Below are 17,950 nucleotides of genomic sequence, written 5' to 3'. Positions count from 1 at the left end.
ATTCTGCTTTTATTTATTCAATAGAAAGTTTTTACCATAAAATGTGTAAATCACTTTGTCAAAGAGAAGCGGTTCTTGGTGTAGTGTACTGAAATATGAATGCATTCATCACCATAAAATACTGTCATGCCATTTTAACCCTAGCAATGATAATAATAATAATTGCTGATTTTGCATACTGAAGTTCACTGTAGTGGGGGACTGCCTATTAATTTCAAGCACCTAGGGTTTCTTAATGTGTGCCCAAGTTTAAGCCCACGGGTGTTTGCATTTCACACTCATTGAAGTGCGGCCACTGTGGCCGGGAATCGAATCCATGCCCTGGAGCTCAGCAGTGCGAGAACTTGCATGCTGAGCAACAACGGCGGGTGATTTTAACCGTTGTGATTTTCCTTCTTTGTTTAAATATTACTCTAATATAGTTCATATTTTAAATGCTTTCATTGTTTTAATTTGTGTACTTTGTGTGTTGATAAGTGATGCTTTTGCTGTGTAATGGGTGAAAGAAAAAGTGTATTGGTTTTCTTCAATGAGCTTGCACTTAATGCAGTGGTACATGTGTAAAGCAATTTGACTTGGTATAATGCCATAATTGCATTCCAATCACTCTTTGACACCAGGTGTTCGCATGTATTAAACATAGCTCTACAGGGGGATGGGAAATTCAGTAAGACATGTACAGGGCTGGTGCAGTGCTACTATTACATCAGCAGCGTGTCATTTGGGTCGGCCAAGGTAATCGCACACTTCACTTAAGGGTGAAGCAACAGTTCCTTTTTGCTTGGTGCTGCAGTTCATTTGGGTTCACTGTGTGAGACGCGTGGTTTGCATGCCCTCCTGTGTACCCTGTGGCTTTGCAGGTGTCTTGTCCCTGATTTCCCTGGAGCAGTACCATTCACTTGTGTCCGTGCAAGGCCCACAGCTTTCCTGCCTGCAATGCAGCTATGTGACCAAGGACAAGGACAAAATGAAAACACACCTCCTCATACACGCCAGTGAGCGCCCTTTCCAGTGCCACTTATGTCCGTCTAAATTCCCTCAAAACACCAACCTTGTGGCTCATGTGTGCACCCATGCAGGAGAGCGACCTTTTTTTTTTTGCGACCACTGCAATGCATCCTTTTCACGAAAGCACCACCTAATTCGCCACACGCGCACCCACACGGGAGAGAGACCCTTTTTATGTGTCTTTTGTAATGCATCCTTTCCACGAAAACAGCACCTTATTCACCACATGCGCACCCACGCAGGAGAGCATCCTTTTTCCTGTGTCCACTGTAGTACGTCCTTTTCAAGGAAAGACAACGTCAAAGACCACATGTCTCGTCGTCATCCAGACAAGGAGCCCTAAAAGTCGGGGTACTTGGTCTTTTTTTGTCTTTGTGCTGATTTTATTTTATTTCTTGTTGTTGTTCTTGTGGACAGTAACTTCTGAAGTGCCCCAAAAAGTGTCTGGATCCCTCAACTGTTTAGTTTCTTAGAGTATGCTCCTTGCAAAGAACTTAGTCATTCTCACTTGGGAATTCTTAAAAAGTGACATTGTATGTCTCGCTGTGTGGATGTCAAGCTGAACGGCTGCGCTGTCTGTGATCACTGATGCCAGTGTAGCTCTCGCCGATCAATCAGTCGTCCGCAATCTCCTGGCGTTGTGTAGCTGACGCCTATCAGTGCCCCGTTCTCGGAACTTCTTTGACTGTCGCCATCTTTCCCCTGTCTTCTCTATTCTGTCTTCGCTAGTGTGCAGTGGGTGCTCTGCCTTCTTTATCTTTTTACTATTCTTTTTGTCCCCTTCCCCCACCCCTATATGGCACTGCACCGTGCCACCAATTAGGTAGACAAAAATTAGGTGCCTTTTTCTTTTTCTTCAAGAACCACTTACAGGTTGTACCTCTGTCAGTATAGTGAAACTTGGGGCTAGTTGGTTTTGCATAATGAAGAATGCACAGTGCAAACTCAAGATGAGGATACAAAAAAAGAGACATAGAAAAGGGCTGGCTAGCAACTGAATTTTTATTAACACGAAAGGGTATATATACGGAAACACACACACACACACACACACACATACAATATATAGTTTTTTTCTTTCGTGTTAATAAAAATTTAGTTGCTAGTCAGCGCTTGTCTGTGCCTCTTCTTTTGTATCCCCATCTTGAGTTTGCACTGTATGTACTTCATATTGTCAGTATGTTTAAGATGTGGCTTTCTTTAAATGTGGATTATGAGCTGCGCGGGATAAATAAAGTTCATTATTTCGTCTGTAAACTCATCCTGTTTGTTAGTCAGTTCAACATAACTTTACTCTGCGTTTGCTACTACAGTGTTAAACAGGGTTTGATCCCGGCCATGGTGGTTGTGCTTTGATGGAGACGAAATGCTTAACGGCTATGTACTAGCGATGCCAGTGCACGTTAAAGAACACCAGATGTTCAAAATTTCTGGAGCCTTTCACTACAGTGTCACTCATATTTGTATCGTGGTTTTGGAATGTATGACTCCAGATGCTATCATTACTACAGTGTTAAGCTCATTTTAATAGTCAAGTTCCTTCGACCAGAAAAGCATGAAATGGAAAAGGTAACACATTTTACAAGATCACCAGTTCTTTAGCTCAAATCAATTCTGAAAACGTATCCATTATTTGAGTCTAAAAAATGCTAATGTTCATATTTGCTTGGACTCTACTGATTGAGTAGCTGGAGCAATAAACATAAAGATGCAAAATGTAGGCATGGCACAAGAACACAATAAACATTTGAGATAGGAATTTCCTGCGTTCACCATATTTTTGGCCTTGCAGAAATAAATTAGTGTTTTCTTAGCGATTTTCAGGATTGTAATGAATGAAAAATTAATCATGGTAATGTTAGTATAAACAATGCATAAATATTGAGCAGTGGTAATAAATATTTATTCCTAATGTGATATGAAGCATGCATGCTATAAAAAGGGCTAACCATAAGTGGACAAGGTGAACTCCACATGTCAAAACTAAAAATGAAATAGACGATTCTGTGTGCACACTTAGGCATTGTACAGGATGTAGTACTTGGCAAGATTCGATGCAGTGACCATAGGATGGTAACAGCTCGTATTTACCTAGATTTAAAAAAAGTAAAGGCACAAACTGATATGCAAGAATGAGCTAGCGGTGATGGGGAAAGTAGAGGAACTCAGAGTTTCGCTTTGGAATAGATTCGTGGGTGTAAGCAAAGTAATTGACATTAGCATTAACAAATTAACAATATATGACTGATATAATCAGTGTGCAATAGAATTCAAAGGTGCAGTCACTAGATGGAACACTGGCAAACTATCCCAGGAGACAAAATATCATTAAGAGACGACAAACCATAAAAACCTCAAATGCAACAGACAAAATAGAGCTAGCAAAGCTTTTAAAGTTAATCAGTAGCCGTAAGGTAGCCGACATAAAAGGGTATAAGATGTAGAGAATCGAACATGCGGTAAAAAGCAGAAAAAGCTTAATGCTGCCGTACATAGGGAAAAAATGAATGTATGCATTAAAGGACAAAGAAGACAAATTCACAGCCAATATTAATGGGATAGTCGAGGTGGTGGAGGAGTTCTACGGAGAGCTGTACACAAGCCAAAACAATCAAGATGATACCGTAAGAAGCAATAATAGCTTAAAGGAATTTCCATGGCCTATAGGTAGCGCGCCGTGCAATTCCAGATGGCTGTTGAAGGATGATCAACCCGTGAACTCGCATAATAACACATAGGACGCACGGACGTACTTCCTATGCTACTTTCACCGGATGAACTCTTAATCATCAAATGAATGTATATCGAAGCAAAGTACTTACCCAAACAATAGGAACTGCTGAATCTTCGCTACCTCATTTCTCGCCACAGTGCAGAGGGTGGTGTTATCAGCTGATCGACCATGTATCAATCCTGTACGTGCTACAGAAATCTGCGCGAACCAAAATTCACGTATGAACTGAACGGCACTCCGAGATCATTAGTGCCAAACCTGTCTGGCGGATTTGATGCAGTTGTAGGCCATTAGCGAATAGTGCGCCGTCGCGGCTGCTCAGGAACGAATGTTTAACGTAGGGATGGTTTGCAAACATATGACGCCATCATTACTTGCGCTGTAAACATCATGTAGCTGCTTCTTCAATGAAACACAAGTATTGATTGATATGTGGGGTTTAACGTCCCAAAACCACCATATGATTATGAGAGACGCCGTAGTGGAGGGCTCCGGAAATTTCGACCACCTGGGGTTCTTTAACGTGCAATGAAACACAAGTATATAACTTCCCATTAAGGAGCACTGTGTCACAGCCATGATCAGACTCTAACAGTGCGTGATTCCGTGCACTTGGATGTTGCAGGTTTCATCAGCGCGATCGAAGCAAGGATATCTAAACGAATACACACGTACGCTTTTATATATATATATATATATATATATATATATATATATATATATATATATAAATATATATATATATATATATATATATATATATATATATATATATATATATATATATATATATATATATATATATATATATATATATATATATATATATAGTCTTTTCTAGTCCTCTCCCATGATAACATTTGAGATTTTCTGCGTAAATATATAAGTTTTCATAAACAACAAGTACACAAACACATCATCATCAGCCCGACATACCCACTGCAGGGCAAACGCCTCTCCCATGACCCGCCAATCAACCCGGTCTTGTACTTTGTTCTGCCACATCATACCTGCGAACTTTTCAATCTCACCCGCCCACCTAGACTTGTCTGCCCTTCGTGCGTTTGCCTTCTATGGGAATCTTGTCAGTTACCCTTTATTGACCAGCAGTTATTCTGCCTACATGCTACGTGCCCAGCTCTTGTCCATTTCTTTTTCTTCATTTCAACTATAATCTCCTTAACCCCGGTTTGTTTGCTGACCCACTCTGCTCTCTTCTTGTCTCTTAAAGTTACATTTATCATTTTCGTTTCCATCGCTCGCTGCGTCATCCTCTATTTAAGCTGAACCCTCTTTATTCACCTCTAGGTTTCTGCTCCGCTGGTAAATACCGGCAAAATGCAGCTGATATATACCTTCCTCTTGAGGTTTAGTGGCAGATTATCATTCATTATTTGAGAATGCTTGCCAAATGTGATCCACCCAATACTTATTCTAGTTACTTCACTCTCATGGTTTGGCACCATGGTTGCTACCTGGCCTAAGTAGACATATTTGTTTACAACTTCCAGCATATCTACATCTATCGCAAATTGCTTTTTTCTGCCGAGACTGTTGCACATTACTTTTTGTGCATATCATTTTTCAGACCTACTCTTCTGGCTTCAGTGTCCAGTTCAGTAAACATGAGCTGTAAATTCATCCCCTGAGTTACTCATCAAGGTGATGTCATCAGCACATCGCAGGTTACTAAGATACCCTCCATTAACTTTTATTCCTAACTCTTTCTGATCTACACATGTATACATGTGTTTTCTCATATGTGCATAACAATAAATTTTATATTCATACATATACCCATTATACAATCTCCTTATCGCATCTCCCTCTTTCTCTTTTTTTTATTTTGGAGGAGGATTCTTACGTTTATATGCATCTTTCTGGTATTTTTTCCAGTCAGTTATCAATTTTCATAATTTTTTGTGTTCAATTTTTTATTTTTTAAAATGTATTTCGTTTTCTCTCTCCCTTTTCACCTTCCCTCTCCTCTTTTAGTTCTTTTTTTTTTAGGTTGTTTGCTCTTATTAGTATTCCTTGCTTTCTTGTTGTTTTTTGCCAATAAGTATCAAGTAAAATATGTGAAGTGATCAGACAAAATGATCTTGCCACCAAGCTCATTTTGTAAGTTCACGTATTTAGAAAAGCTATGTACAATAGATGTGTTTATTCCAATATTTCCGTCTCAACCCAATTCTTTTGCAAGTTACCTCCAGCGATGCACACGCCCATCTAGTGATGGTATTGCATTTTCTTTGTTGTTGGGGGAAACATCCTATCCCGGTTTTCATGCTTTCTACATTTAGTGTGAAGAACTTTGACCTCACGGGAGGCTCATCACAAGAAGCCTTGTCCTATCGCAGGAAACCTGTCTTGGCTATCCCTCTGTATTATTTTTTTTCAGGCAATTCTGTCTCTCTAGAGAAGAACGATACATTCCCTTTTAGTCTCCATGATTCTCGCGCATTTGAGCACCTTATAGAAAAAAAAAAGTCCCTACTCATTTTTTCAGACTGTCCTCCGATTATCTGATTAACCGTGCCTCTGACTCGCATTCCTCCATTCCATACCTTGTGATTTTCTTCCTCTTTCAATTGGATGAAATAGTCCCCGGAGTTCTCTTTATGAGCCAACATATATGCTCTTCAAGATCCTATTTTTTTCTTTTTAAACTCCCCGCCAATGACATGACCTGGGCGTCACTAAATTAATGTCAATATTTTACCAGTACCAAACACAACAATGAAAGAGACATTTTCTATACAACACTAAGTAAAGACTTTTAGGAATGTTTTGATAATTCAGACTGTAACAAAAACTGTAATCAATCACAGTGCATTTCACTATACAATACTACGTAAAGACTAATAATAATGATTTGATCATTTAATCAAACATTGCACTTGTAATTCAGAGGAGAAAAAAACCTGCACGTCATGCATGAGAGAGGACTCCCAAAAGTTAAATATGAAGAATAGTTAAGCTTGCATTTAATTAAACTAATTTTCTCATTTTTACAAGGATAGTAGAATTGTTTAAATACATCAAGTGAAAAAAAAGGATTAAAAGTAACAAACAAAAACAAGATAACAGCAATGATAAATCAAAATGAGAGAAGACACAAAGAAAAAAATAAGAAAATTACAAATACATCAAAAATAAATAAAAATGCAAATTGAAGAATATCAAAAATTTTAAAAACGGAAAAACCTAAGTTTGATTAGGAACACTTGTTCTTGAATTATTTTCTTTTGCCCTTCTCTGCATTCCCCCTACCTCGATTCCTTTTTTTTTTATTATCTTTCATTGTGTCTTTTACTTCTGTTTTTTTTAATGCTTTCCCAATCAGTTTCTACGCTCCCTTCTCTCTCACTAACACTTCGTCTAAATCTTGCTGTTGATTTCCTCAACCTTATCTCCCAATATTTTAAGTGTTCCTGTATCTTTCTATATTAACTTTTTTGCATGATTAGCCCATTCCCCCATTTCTTCATAAGTTTATTCCTATAATTCATTGTTAGCCTGTAATTTTTTAGGAAAGGATAAAAATTTCTAGCCTCTCAACCACATGGACATTGCTTAGTACATCAGCTTTTAAATCTCAATAGGTAGAGTGGAAACCTAGCATGCCCTATTAATAGTTATGAGTTTTTATGATTTGGCACAAACTCATTCGGAATCTGATCAATACAAGGAATCCATCCTCTTATATAAGAGCTACTTTGTGGCATTTCTTGTTTTTTTCTTATTATAAATTTGTTTTGTAAATTGAGAGTTCATGCATTTTTGACATAGGAAGGCTAATTTGTTCTCTGTATTTTATCACCTATTTTGCCAATTGATCTCATTGCCTAAATTTCTACTATGTCCCCACACTTATACCATTTATGTAATGTTTTTTGGTGGCCTCCTTTAACTTCAATTTTATTTTTTTTTACATACGGGTTCAGGTTATCGGAATTATTTATTCCTTGCAGACAGGATAAACTGTCTGTTATTATTTATTACTTCTGATCGTCGTTCTGTTCCGCTACATATGTTAATGCTTTGGGTATTGCTATAGCCTCTGCATCGAAATCATTATGGTAACTGAGAAACGAGAACTGCCTTGCAGTTATAATTGCGGAAACATTTTTGAAAACTACAAATACTGCTCCTGAATTATCTGTGAAAAGGTTAAAGTTACATTTTATATCAATATGTTTTTATAATGCAAAATTCATTATCTCTGCTGAATGTGTTTCCCACCTATTGATCACTCATGTAACGTTTTATATATTTGTTTTGTTGCCCTAGTTAAAGGGTCTTATTTCTGCAATATATTGTGTAATTACACTTCTTTTTTTATTATAAATTGAACAGGTGGTAAATTTGCTACTATATTTATTCTATTACATGCAACAGTTCTGTAGGCTTTAGTTACTTCTAATAGTGGTCTGCATTGGACTGCTTTTAGTCTTTTTACCGTAGTCGATGTACTTCTATACCTTAGTCACAATTGTCTATCATCTGCAACATTTTATTTGCTGTTTATTTTTTACTTTCTTTTGAAATTAGACTTTACCGTTATTACTGTGTCATCTGCAAATGCTTGATAAAAAAGTTTCTTCAGAAGTTTTTGTAACTAATAGGTCTGATATCTTTATTGTCCACCTCCCCTTTTTTATGTGTTATGTACCTTTCCTTTGTGACCGATTGCAACAGTCGAGTAAGATTTTCAGAACCCTTCTTTTCCATTAAGTATTCCAATATTGTTTGTATACTAATTGAGCTAAACACGTTTTTTTATGTCTACAGAAATGAATAAAACTGCTTTTTTTAAATGCCTGTGTGAATTTTTTTTGTATATTATCAAGAGCAGTCATAGTTTATGTCATGTGTTTAACACTGAAGTAATTTTTTAAAAGTAGCTTCTCTTTATTCAAGTAATATTAAATTCTAACCTTTCAAAGTTTCTCCAATATTTTCCCGAAAATCTAACTTCTAGCAATTGGCCTAAAAATGCCATGGTTTTCTTCAAGTTTTGATCTCGGAAGTAAATTTACTTTAGATTCTTTCCACTTCTCCAGAAAATAACCCCACTTTAATTAATTATTGAACAAAACATGGAAGAATTTTTCATGTTTTCTGTACAGTTTTTTTATTTAACCCAATTTTATACAATCTTAGAAAACCAGGGGAACAAATACACACAGACATATAATAAATGCTTGACAATCTTTATTGCCTTAAAAAATATGACTTCTTTTTGGTCGAAATAGGACTTTAGTGTTTGACAACCTACAACAGACCTGTCCAGTCGGTGGCAAAACTTCTTGCGCCTGCAATTGTTCATATCTGAAGTATAACAAATGATAATATGACTAGCTTAGTGAGATTAGAAGTACACTTATGAGAATGTTCCGACAAACACAGACAACACATTGAAAAATGACAGTGGCTGATAACCTTGAAAGACGCAGTATTGACTAGACGGGCTCAGTAAACTTCAGCGGAAATAAATCTGATGACTTTGCGGCCTAATGTATTTTGAGCCTGAATGCAAAAGCTTCAAAAAAAAAGAAAAAAAAATTCTAGCCGTGAGTTTTAAATGGGGCGCTCAACCTTCCCGATCAGGGAACACTCGTAATCCTTGCACCATCAGCAGCAGTGACACATGTGGATTAGAGCAGCCCGAGCTTCTTCTTGAGAATTTCCTTCTGCGTGAGCATTATTTTCGTGTACAGAAGGTGATTCTTTCGTATCTTATCGAAAATGCGAGTTGAGTCTATTTCACACTGCACCTCCTTGTCGTCGCCTGTAGACCACTGCACTTCCTTGTCGACATAGATGGTCGTCTCGTGGACTTGGACGTCCGGCGGCAGCATGACGTAATCGTGGAAACTATCGGCGAAGTTGCTTCGACGAAAGCCTCCCACAAGTCCGTCGTCACCGACGCCAGGCGGTGGAAGGTCGGCATCGACGTGATTCGCCTCCCCCGGAATACGCGTCAGTAGCGATTCAGGCTCGCTAACAACTACGGTGACATTCGCATCCTCACTCACTGACGTCGGACGGCCGCGATCACGTGCCTGTTCAGAACCGTCACCAACGACACTGGGCTGAGTCGAGTATCGTTGCTCGTGCACTCCCGTCTCGTCGCACTCGTGTTCAGCTGCTCCGCCGTCTGCGTTTTGCCCGAAGGCCTGTGGCCGGGGGTCGTCCACTTTGCTGTTTCCAGAGGTTACCGATAGCACGAGGGCGACTTCAAAATCAGTCGAGAGGTCAACCATCTTAGCGTTCCCAGAGCCGAAAGTGACGTCTAAACTGGACCCTGTCATGGCTTGACCCACCTCAGCGCTCTCAGAGTTCAGCGCCAGTTTCACTGGTTGTGGCTGGTCATCGGGTGACCTCGCACGCTTCGAGCCCCTGGACGAGACACGGGCCGACCTCGAACGGCCCACCGTGAAGTTTGCGGCCTCGTCACCGTCGGACGCGACCTCATCATCGTCACTCTCTTCGTGAGTGTCTTTGCTCGACTTTTCCACCGTGGCCGTCGATTTGACGAAGTCGAATACGCTTCTGCTAATCTCATTGGCCAAGATGGCCGGTGTCGGGTTGTTGCCGAAAATCAGCGCGTCAAGCCTTTTGGTCACCTCGTCCTGGCCTGTGCCCACAGCAATCACGTCCCAGAAGAACGCCTCCATTTCCTTGGGAGACACTTGCTTCTTTATCGAGGAGCACACCTGGCGGGCCATGTCTGCCCACAAGGGCCAGTGGCTGCAATCCCAGCGGCCGGCAGCAGGAGACGATTTCATGATCTGCGCCATAAGGCTAACTTGCAAGCAGGCGTACTCCTTGTACAGGGCACTTAAGAACGTGCGATCTTCGTAAGACCAGGTTGAAAAATAGTAGTTACCACGTCTGGGGAACGACGCTGCTCGATCCTTGGTCGGAAACATGGTATGCATCTTGACTATCACTCGATTAGGGCAGACACAATAACGTTCGCTCCTCTGTGCACAAAAGAACGTCGCTGCTAGCGAGCACGCGCACTTCACGAGGCAGAGGTACTTGGCAAAGAAGATAGTGATGATCATGCTCCTTTGAATACCATAGAGTTTCATACAATAATACTGTAAAGAAGAGGAAGTACTCCGGTGCTAAGGCAGCAGCATAGGTGTGCATTTTTGCAACGAAATTGAAACAATGGAACATTTCTTTCTATTCTGTCGTCGTTACTCTGATCAGATAAAAAGATTTTTAGAAGCCTCATTACAGAAATTAGGAATACAGGTAAATGTACCAGAAATTTTATCACTTGGCGGCACTTCATTTGGTTACTGCCACAGGGATATATATGCTCCACTGTGTTTGACAACATAATTGCAACTAAAAGAATACCGTGCTAGTGAACCCCAACCTTTTCAGATCTTTAGTTTATAATTGGTAGTTATGTCTATCAAAAACAAGAGATGGTTTGACCGCTTGCTCAGCGAACATTTTTGTTTTTTTGTAGTATTATTTTACACTACTTTTTCAGATTGGCTTCATTTTCGTTTTAGTTTCATTTAAGTATCCTACCGCCCGGTTCTTGGCCCATCCCCCTCTGTGGGTGAGCGCCATCCATCTGAGGCCATCAGCATCGAGCATGCAGCAGAGGCTCGAGCTCGTGAACTGCGGCTGGTGCATCGCTTTACTAGCAACAACCTTTCCGCTCAATAAATCGCCTTTATATTTGGTGGAAGTGCTGGGTATTGTGATCGCACAGCTTAGGTTCATAGGAGAGACCCGCTCAAGTTTGCGCGGCGACGCCAGCGCTTGCCTTTCCCCTGCCAGAAAAAGCGCACAACAGTAGTTTTCCGACCCTTCCGCTCCCTTTGGCTTCCACGCATTTGCGAAGCATGCGCTGCACGTGAAACGTCCCTCGTTCCGCGATGTCACCCCAACAGAAAAGGGGGTGACATCGCTGCGTCGTCAACTGTCACAATAACCATGCAAACACGAAGGGGTCGACTCCACCAGTGAAATTCTACCGATTCCCAAACCGATGGTACGAAACAAGCAGACGACAGAAATGGATTAAAGCAGTGCGCCGAAAAAAAGTATGTAAACATTTTTTTCCATAAAAATTAGCACGCGTACAATGCATTTAAAATTACGGGTGTTAATTCCTGCGTCACCGTTCCTCTAATCTATCGAGTTACTGGGAGATGCACGTCCCCATCTTAAAAGTATAAATTTTCAACGCCCGTATTTAGAGCACTGTTAAAAAATAGTGAAGAAATATTTTATGCTGCTACTATTATTCGATATTGTTGGGGACGTAGTAGTTGAAGCTGTGTGCACATGTGGTATTGGTAATGTGTTGTTATATATTTTTAAATCTACGCAGCGCCGACGGAAGTGTGTGGTTGCCAAAAGCTTGGGCAACTATGAAAAAAATTAAAAAATGCATTAGCCGTTGTTGCACGTCCGTTGGCAGATACAGTGAACTAGTTGTTACTGAGTGTGCAGGGGTAGCCCGAACAACACGGTGCATTTTTGATACGTGACCAAGATAAAATGCCTTTATAGCAATGCGCTCTTCCCCTGCAGATTAGACACACACAAAAAAGAGAGAGAGAGATAAAGATGCAAGGAAAGGCAGGGAGGTTGACCAGGCGCACATCCGGTTTGCTACTCAAAAAAGTTTCTCTGAAAGCTGGGCGCTCATCATGATGGTACGCACGCTGTTCGTGAACTCAAGGTACCCGTGATGAGAACGGTGATAATGCAAGGAAAGACACGCGAGATAGATGTCAATTATTGTTGTGGGTCAGAAAGAAGCCCCAAATAGACCATTTATTTTTGAAGTGTTGTGTATACACCGCACGATCTTGGGTGGGTGCTAGTAAATTAAGGTATCCCAACTAATAGCAGTCACAGCGCAAGAACCACTTAACCTAAAGCACGAGAAGCGGCTTTACCCACGCATCCAGGAACAAACATAGTGCATAGTACACAGAGTAAACCAAATAAAACAGGTATATAATTATGAACGTACAGAAAGTTTTATTCACCTCTAACGTCGTAAACAGAGTCGTCTTTCACTTGCGAAACGCACTTCGCTCTGACGAGGACGGCGTCGTCGGCTACAACTTGCTTCGCTGCCATTTTACCAAATTGCTGCCACGAAAAAAAAAATCCTCAATTGCGGCATCCTATTAAATGCGGACAGAGCGCATACATCATAACCGCGCGCGACGCGACACTCTCAAAAACACGTGCAGAACGCGTGCAGCGTGCGAGCAAAGCAACGCGTTTTCAAGCAGGTTGAATGAGACGGCGGAGAGGCGAACACTCGAGTAACCAGTTTTCTCCCCACATTAAGGTCCCTAGATGAAACCACCCCACATTGACTGACAGCGCCACGCTCCGCAGCGCCTCCCTCGGCGTGGGTCTCCTCCATTTCACGCGCTTCCCGCCCACCCGCTTCGCACGTGGCGGGACCCCTGCCGCCTGCAAGCGGAGAGCGAAATGGCGGCCCGGCGCGAAAATGCAACACAAGCGCTAGCCGCATCACAGAACACCTACCAGCCGCGTTAGCTTAGCATGAGCGGCTCGCACTCTGGTTGGACGACGCGACGACTGTTGAGGCTGGCAACCAATTGGCGGAGCCTCAGTTTTCGAGGTCGACAACCATCACCAACAGCAGACGACCCTGACAAGTTCTTGAATGCGTTGCTTCAAGCCACCGTGTTTATCAGGAAATTGAGGCTGTTGTATTTTCACAACGCGTTTTTCGGCCGCAAGTGTTGCGTCGCCGTAGTCATCTGTGTTCGAGGCTAATTACGCGCTCCCTTTTTGTTGTTGCTCTCGCCGTCGTTACCGCACACAAGTCGTATCGCTCGAGTTGCATTTGGCGTGATGGCGATCTTTTTACAGCTAGCAGGAATGCGGGTGCCAACACGCACAAACGCTTTGTATTAAAATGAAGAAAAGGCCTACAGTGGTAGTAGCATTGCACGCTGCGATACTACAGTCGATCCCGGATATACCGAACTCGAATATATCGAATTATTGTATATATCGAACAGTCTAAGCATCCGATTGGAAATCCCATGCAAAAGTATAGCGCTGTTGTACGCATGTATCGAACTCCAGGTCACCGCCACATGCGATATTTCACACACTCCCGCGCGTCAAGCACCCCTGCAAGTGCGCTTCGCCGCTACTCCTGGGAATGTTCCGTCGAGAGTTCTCGTGCGTGCTCCCGCGCTCGGTGAGAGAGAGGCTCCGTCGTGTCACTAGAGGGACCTTGGACCCCTCAGCCGCGTCGTCCTTCGCCTTCACACGCATTCAAGAACTTGTCAGCGTCGTCTGCTGTTGGTGATGGTTGCCGACCTCGAAAACTGAGGCTTCGCCAATTGCTTGCCAGCCTCAACAGTCGTCGCGTCGTCCAACCAGATAGAGGATGAGGGGGTGCTGAGGGAACTGCAGAATTGGTTTCGGAAACACAGGAGGTTGGAAGACAATCTGTTCTCACTGACGCAGTGCATCGAAATAGCAGAAAAGGAACGCAGGCCCCTGTGGCTAGCATTTTTGGATATCAAGGGAGCGTACGATAGCGTGGTTCAAGAGGAATTGTGGGGAATAGTGGACACACTAGGTGTGGAACATGTAGTCACTAATCTTTTAAAGGGTATCTATAAAGGTAACAAGGTAGTTATAAAGTGGGAAAAACAGGTATCCAAGCCTGCAGAGGTAAAACGGGGGCTTAAGCAGGGGTGCCCCCTGTCACCCTTATTATTCATGATGTACCTACAAGGATTTGAGGCAAAATTAGAGGGAAGTGGACTGGGCTTCAACCTCTCTTTAGACACACAAGGAAAACTTATTTATCAGGCACTACCAGCATTAATGTACGCAGATGATATTGTGCTAATGGCCAACAACAAGGAAGATTTGCAGAGATTGATGGACATCTGCGGTAATGAGGGAGATAGGTTAGATTTTAGATTCAGTAAGGAAAAATCAGCAGTCATGATTTTCAATGACAACGAAGGTAGTGAGCTTAGAATACAGGAGGTCACGCTAGAGATTACACATAAATACAAATATCTGGGCGTATGGATAAGCAATGGGACCGAGTATCTGAGGGAACACGAAATATACGTGACGACTAAAGGTAACAGGAATGCAGCAGTCATGAAAAATAAGGCACTGTGGAATTACAATAGGTATGATGTGGAGAGAGGAATATGGAAAGGGGTCATGGTTCCTGGGCTGACCTTCAGCAATGCGGTCTTGTGCATCAGATCAGAAGTTCAAGTAAGATTAGAAATTAAGCAACGTGGAATAGGTAGGCTTGCTTTAGGAGTTCACGGGAATACACCAAATCAGGGAGTACAAGGTGACATAGGATGGACATCATTTGAGGGCAGGGAAGCTAGCAGCAAGATAAAATTTGAGAAGCGATTGAGAGAAATGGGGGAAGAGCGTTGGGCTAGGAAGGTTTTCAGCTACTTGTACATGAAGAATGTCGATACAAAATGGAGGAAGCGAACCAGGAAGTTGACTGGTAATTACTTGGAAAACAGCAGGTGGCCAAACCAAAAAGAACTATCGGTTAAGAAGAAAGTGAGGGAAACGGAGACTGACATGTGGAGAATGGGCATGATTAAGAAGTCCGCACTAGAGATCTATCGAACTTTTAAGCAGGAAATTGCCAAGGAAAGGATCTATGATAATACTCGGGGTAGTTCTCTACTGTTTGAGGCCAGGACGGGAGTACTGCGAACCAAAACATATCGGACCAAATACGAAGGGGTAGACACAGTATGCAGTGCGTTTGGAGAGGAAGAAACTGCCGAACACTTGATAATGTTCTGTAAAGGGCTTCACCCTATAGTTCAGGATGATGGCGCAGAGTTTTTCAAAGCACTGGAGTTTAGGGACCGGGAGGGCAAAATAAACTTTAAGTGGGCAGACTTAACTAGAAGGAGGTTATCTGATTGGTGGCTAAAGTTAAGGCACGAGTGAAAATTAAACTCTTCACTGCAAAGTACGAATCCTCAAACTCACTTTTTAAGGGAAAAAAATATAGTTTTTGGTTCATTAGGTATTACGGCTTGGGGGCGCAAGCCACCGCCCGATCTAAAGGGTACAGCCATATGCATCCATCCATCCAACCATCCGCGTGGTAGATGGATGGATGCAGAACGCGGGCGAGAGATTGCGGGCGAGAGACTGTTGAGGAGGAAAGAAAATCCAGTTTCTGCGCGCTTGAGCCTGTTTGCTTGAGTGGCGGAGTGGTCCACCCTCGCCGCTTGGCCAGTGGCAGTGGTTACTCCGTCGGGAAACTCGTGAAGTGTGGTGCGTGTTTGTTTTGTTTTTGTGGTGCTGGGTCACGCGTTTCGGAGCCATGGACGCAAAAAAAAAAAAACGCATGAAGTTGGATTTCTCAACGAAGGCAGATATCATTCGACGGGTGGAGGCCGGCGAAAGAAGTCGTCGGTTGCCAAGGAATTCGGAATTCTTCGGAGCACCTTAAGCACAATACTGCGCCACAAAGCTGATGTGAAGGCAAAGGCAGCGCAGCGCGGCCGTTCTGGAGCGTGTCGCGTGCGTGCACCGGAATACGATAAGGTTGAGAAAGCCCTGTACGCGTAGTTCTTGGAGACTCGGGCAAAAAACACTCCTGTTGACGGCCCAATGCTCATGGAAAAGGCAAAGTGGTTTGCAACCACGCTAGGTGAAGACAACTTCACTGGTGGCACAGGATGGCAGCAACGCTTTAAAAATCGCTACGCCATCGTCGGGAAGACCCTCTCGGGTGAAAGTGGGGCAACCAGCAGCAACAAGAGCATTGAGAAGTGGCTGTCCGACGAATGGCCAGACATTTGCAACAGCTTTTCGCCGTCGCAATTATTTAATGCCGACGAAACTGTTTTGCTTTGGCAGATGCTGCCAAGCAAGACGTTGGACTTCAAGGGCAGCAAATACCATGGCGGAAAAATAAGCAAGGTGCGCATCTCCGTTTTGCTCGCTGCAAATATGGACGGCTCGTGCAAACTTCAGCCGTTCGTTAAGGGCAAGAGCAGATCGCCACGCTGCTTCAAGAACGCAAGAGGTCTGTCGGTGCGCTACGCATCCAACAAAAAAGCGTGGATGACACGCGATCTGTTCACGGAGTGGCTCCGGGCATGAAATACCGAGCTGTAGAAGTACGGCCGCCAAGTCTGTCTCCTTCTCGACAATTGTTCAGCCCACCACGACACCATCCCACTGAAAAACATCACCGTGAAATTTTTGCTGGCCTACACTACGGCGAAGCTGCAGCCTCTCGACAAGGCATATTAAAGCCTTCAAGGTTGGGTACATGCGACGACTGGTGCAGAGGCTCCTGACGAACCTTCGTTTGGGAATCGAACTCAAAGTTGGTCTTCTTGGAGCTACGCAGATGCTGACAGGCGCTTGGAACGACGTGAAACAAACCGCAGTCGTAAACTGCTTCCGCAAAGCGGGCTGTGTGGTGACTCCTGACGAGGCGTGTTCGGACACCGAAGACGACGGCGTTGAGTGCTTCGACGGTGAATTTCAGGCGCTGGCGGCATTCCCAGGTGCCATCCAAGATGGCGCAACAGCGCGTGATTTTTAAGTGCTGACGATGACGCGCAGGCTGTGGCGGACATCGCAATTGCCGCTAACGAAGAAGCGGCAACAAGCGACTCCGATGAAGATATCCACCCGCCTACTGCAGCTGAGCTTGCGTCGGCGTTCAGCGTGATTCGCCGCTGTTGCGGCGCAATGGAAGGCGCCGGACTTTCGCATTTGGACAGCGTCAGCAAACTGGAAGTGTTTCGGTTCCCCCGGTGGCACGAACCATTTCGAAGCAAAAGCGTTCGGTTCACCCAATAGCCGCTTAAAACCGGCTTGACTTGGCTTAAAGTGTATAAATAGATGGCGTTAGAATCGGTGTGTTGGAAAACATTTTTCAGGAGATTTGGGCGTTCTTTATTCTGTGGTTCAGGTAGAGTTCCTCACTAGCTTGTGACACACAGTCTGTGGCGGGTTCATCGTATTCTAGTCGTGATGTTTTTTTCTCCGATGTTGGTGTTGGGTTGGACTGTAATCTGTTTGAAATGGCGAGAACCGCCTCTGCTCGTGGGGTCGTGGTCGCTTTCTGTTGTTAGAAAGTGATTCATACGCAAGTCGCTGCCGCTTTTCTTAATTCCTGTGATGTCGCCG

This window comes from Rhipicephalus microplus, chromosome X (genome assembly GCF_043290135.1).
Source record: "Rhipicephalus microplus isolate Deutch F79 chromosome X, USDA_Rmic, whole genome shotgun sequence".
In the NCBI taxonomy this organism is placed as follows: domain Eukaryota; kingdom Metazoa; phylum Arthropoda; class Arachnida; order Ixodida; family Ixodidae; genus Rhipicephalus; species Rhipicephalus microplus.
Note: the sequence above shows the minus strand (reverse complement) of the source record.